Source organism: Panthera onca, chromosome D3 (assembly GCF_046562875.1).
Source record: "Panthera onca isolate mPanOnc1 chromosome D3, mPanOnc1 haplotype 2, whole genome shotgun sequence".
Classification (NCBI taxonomy): Eukaryota; Metazoa; Chordata; class Mammalia; order Carnivora; family Felidae; genus Panthera; species Panthera onca.
The window spans coordinates 44,301,740-44,306,488 of NC_138350.1; the positions used below are offsets into that span (position 1 = coordinate 44,301,740).

General features: G+C 38.4%; 1 pseudogene; it reads right to left on the reverse strand.

Moving 5' to 3' along the window:
- Positions 1–2,747: 2,747 nt before the first annotated feature.
- LOC132664986 (protein kish-A-like) lies at positions 2,748–4,537 on the reverse strand (annotated as a pseudogene).
- Positions 4,538–4,749: the final 212 nt, after the last annotated feature.

Here is a 4,749-nt window from a genome sequence, read left to right on the forward strand (position 1 = left end):
AAACATCGTAAGTGATATATCATGAAGTTGACTTCTGTAATGTTAATTTAATTGTCTGTAAAGCATGTCTAGACTGTAGTATATTTAATTAACTTCCTGTGACTTAACATTTAGGTAGTTTTATATTTTTAGCCACTATAATAAAAAGAGGGTCCCTTTCTGCAAACAGTGCCAAATAAAAGTTACCAGCATTTTTCTGCTTCCTAGGAGTGGGAGGCTTGCCTCCCTTTGAACCAGACCTTCATTCATTTACTCACTCACTTATATTTATATTTACATTTACCACTGCTGGAGTCTTGAGATAGAACAGTAATTTAGAACTAACAAGATCCAGGTCCTCTTTGCAGTTCGTAAGAGCTTGTGTTCTTTTGATTTGGTAAAACCAACCAATGGTGCTTTAGTGATGTAAATGTGAAACTAATTCCCACCCTTTGATTCTTGGAGAAAAGATGGCAGCCTAGACTGAGAGATGAAGTATTTTGATTAGAGATATAAAGTAAACATATATTTTAGCGTAAAAAGTTTTGGCTCCAGACCTTGTAACTTCTTAAGGAAATCCACAGTTGCCCATGTAGGAATTTAAATTACCTATTCCTTCAAATTATTCCTTTGTTTTTAAAACCACTTAACTGAAGCACAATTGACTTACAGACACACAACTTGATGTGTTTGGAGATAAGTGTACATCTATGAAACCATCATTACAATCAGTGCCATAAACTAATGCATGACCTCTAAAAGTTTCTTCCCACCCCTAGAAAACAAAACACAATGAATTATCACCATACACATGTTAGGATGGATTATGCATATATATGTATATATAAAAGGGTTTCCTCATACACATAACAAGTATTGGCAAGGATATAGAGGAAAGGGAATCCTTTTACCCTGTTGGTGGGAATACAAAAGGGTGCAGCCACTATGGAAAACAATATCGAGGTTCCTCAAAAATTAAAAAAAAAATTACTATTTGATCAAGCAATCCCACTTCTGGGTATATTTCCAAAGGAATTGAAATCTGGATCTTGAAGAGATATCTGCACTCTCATGCTCATTGCAACATTATTTGTAATAGCCAAGACATGGAAACAACCTAAATGCCCATCAACAGATGAATGGATAAAGAAAATGTGAGACCAATATATATAATAGAAAATTATTCGGCCTTGCAGAAGAAGGAGATCCTGCCATTTGCAAGACATGGATGGACCTGGAGGACCTTATGTTAAATGAAATATGTCAGAGGGAAAAAAAACAAATATTGTGCACTCTCATTTATCTGTGGAATATAAAATAGTCAAACTTGTGGAAGCAGAAACTAAAATGATGGCAGGGGGAAGGGGAAAACAGGGACATACTGGTCAAAGGGTACAAAGTTTTGGTCATGCAGGATGAATAAGTTCTTTTTTATTTTTATTATTTTATTTTTTTATTCTCGCGTCAGACAACCTAGTCTTAGAGTAGAATCCAGTGATTCACTTACGTACAATACCCGGTGCTCATCCCAACAACTGCCCTCCTTGATGCCCATCGCCCACTTTCCCCACCCCCATCAACCCTCAGTTTGTTCTCTGTATTTAAGAGTCTCTTATGTTTTGCCTCCCTTTCTATTTGTATCTTATTTTTCCTTCCCTTCCCCTGTGATCATCTGTTAAGTTTCTCAAATTCCACATGTGAGTGAAATCATATGATACCTGTCTTTCTCTGACTTATTTCACTTAGCATGATATGATCCAGTTTCATCCACATTGCTCCAAATGGCAAGATTTCTTTTTTTTTTTTTTTTTTTTTTTTATCACAGAGTAGTATTCCTTGTATATATGGACCACATCTTCTTAATCCATAGGATGAATAAGTTCTGGAGAACTACGACCGTTTGATGTAAGGCCTGTGATTAATAGTGCTGTATTGTACACCTAAAACTTTGATAACGGACTAGATTTTATGTTGAGTACTCTTGCCACAGAAGGAAAAAAACAAAATAAAGCATAACAAAAAAAAAGATAGGTTGTCATTTTTTTAAATGTTGTATGTTCTTAATGCATATCATCTAGGAAAAGTTGAGGGCTAGACCAGTAGGCACAGTACATGTGGCCTGAGTATATAGGTATAGAGGGAGAATACTATGAAAATAAGAATTGATTCCTCAAAAGATTGAGATTTAAAAAAAAAAAAGCTGTCTCCACAAACTTTTCCCCCCTCATTCTATAAAGATTTATCATTTCCAAATACAGTGAAAGGAACTTGAGTAATTTACCCATTTTGTTTTCTATTACGTGCCTTAGAGATGCCTCACTAAAAACTGGGATCTGACACAACGGAATAGCTTTCGCAGCACCGAGGTTGATTGTTACAGACATATTAAACTCTTCGAGTATTAAATGGTTACATCCTATTTATTTATCTCATTCGATGTTCTGAGATAAAAGGGTTAACCATTGGGGTGCCCAGGTGGCTCAGTCGGTTAAGTGTCTGAATCCTGATTTTGGCTCAGGTCATGATCTCACCATTTGTGAGTTGGAGCCCCGCAATGAGCTCTGAGCTGACAGCATGGAGCCTGCTTGGGATTCTCTCTTCCTCTCTCTCTCTCTCTGCCCTTCCCCTGCTTGCTCTCTCTCTCTCTCTCTCAGTGATAAATAAATTTAAAAAAAAAGGGTTAACCATTAATTGCATTATTTTCTGCAGGTAAGTCCTTTTTCTCACACTGAAATCTGGCGGTAATTAAATTCTGATGTTTTTCCAAGCTACTGTATGAAGAGGAGGCTGAAGGCCAGAACTATATGGCACACTGTGGCATAAGGACTCTGTCTTCTGTTCACCAATTCTGGCACATTTCTCAACGGTACCCAACAATCCAGTTTTATTTCTGTCCAGGGGCCTGGGTGCCAAGGATCAGATATAAGCACAGGTTCATTTAAACAGCAAGATTACAGTCAACAGACTCTGAACATTGAAAATGGCAGACTAGCGAGGCCAGTGAAGCCCCAGCCTCACCCCTTCTGGGCCCAAGACTGAGGAGGCATCTCCACAAACTTAACGATGGATTAGTCTCAGCTGTGAGGTTACAGAAATTACAGAACACGTGGTACCTGGATATCCAGGAATGGTTCACAGTTCTGCTTCCTGCTTGCTGTGCAACATTGGACAAGACAATATACCACTCTGCATCCCAAGCGTAGAGATAAAAATGAAAGCGTTTACTTCATTAGGTTATTTTGAAACAAACAAACAAACAAACAAACAAACAAAAAACACAAAAACCCATCATAATGTATGTGAAAAAGCATTATTAACTGGCAGGGATACTGCTTTTGTTGTTTGTTTCGGGGGGCCAGTTAAATGAAAAATACTTTGAAGGTTGAATTCCCAGACACTTGCTGCAAAAAATATGTTTCTAATTTTTATTATACAATAATACACAATCATCATTGAAAAATAAAAACGCCAAACATATGCATGCCCTCATCCTTCCAACGTCAGTGTGTCTGTCTGGTGTCTCACTGACACTGTCCTCCCCCCTGGCTTCCAGGCAAAGGAAAGCAGTGACACAGTGACACTGCACATCCCTTCTTGATGTGGAGTATAATCTATCAGCATTGCCCTTCAGCTTTCTTTCCTTGTAATCCTTCTTAGGAAGCCCTTAGCTCAGGTTGTATCTGTATTTCATTCTAGAAGTCTGAGCATTTCTTTTACAAATATTTAAATTATTAGTCCATCTGGAATTAATCTGACATAGGGTGGGAGAGATGTGTCATATTTTTGCAAATGCTAAGCCATTTACAAAGTAGATATTTTTGCAAATGGCACTCAACACCATTTATTGAATGACCCAGCCTTTCGTCACTGATAGGAGTTGCAAACTTTTCCATATACTAAGTTACTAAATATATATGAGAAGGTTTCTGGATGAAACATTCCACTGAATTGTTCTTGGCCTTGTCACTACCACATATTTTAATTAACTTTATAGAAGCTTTCCTGTCTAATGAGTGAAGCCTTCGACCTTGCTTTTCCAACATCCATTGGCTTTCCGGCATGCTTATTCTTTCAGAAGGTCTTTAGAATTTTTTTATTTTCACATTCTAGACATCCATGAAAACACAGGAAAATCTCCAAACTCTCAACAATATGATAATTAAGGTGACAGACAATATAATACCAGAAGCAGGATTAAGATTTCTAAATCACAAGGAAGATGGAGCTGTATTTAGAAAACCTCCCAGCCACTTGGAAGATCCCGTAGCTTTGCTGCTCTGAATATGCACACCTCTATTACTGCAGTTAGTTTGCATTTTATTTTTTAAATGTTGGCTTCCCCATCAGAGTCTGAGCTCATTTAGGGCAGGGGCTATGTCTTAAATATCTTTTGTACCATTGCACAGTGATAGGGACATAGTAGATGCTCGAAAAACATTTAGTGAATTAATTCACAGTACACAAAATTTCCATTCGGCAGTTCCACGGCTGTATTTTCCCTCTGTCTTTGCTGGAGGGCAGGGTCCCGGAGTACCTGAGACTCGCCCCGCTCCAACATGCTTTCCTCCCCAACCTGGCACACAGTAGGTGCTCAGAAAATGTTGCCTTCTTCCATTTCCATAGCCTCTGTTTAGCTCTCCTCTCCCAGGGGCAGGGGAGGAAAAACAGGGCCTCATGTGTAGTCCACTAACATTTTCAAAAGAAAATCCGGATGTCTGCTGGAAGGACATGACAAGTTAAAAGGAAAACATGGCTCCCAACTGCGGCAGC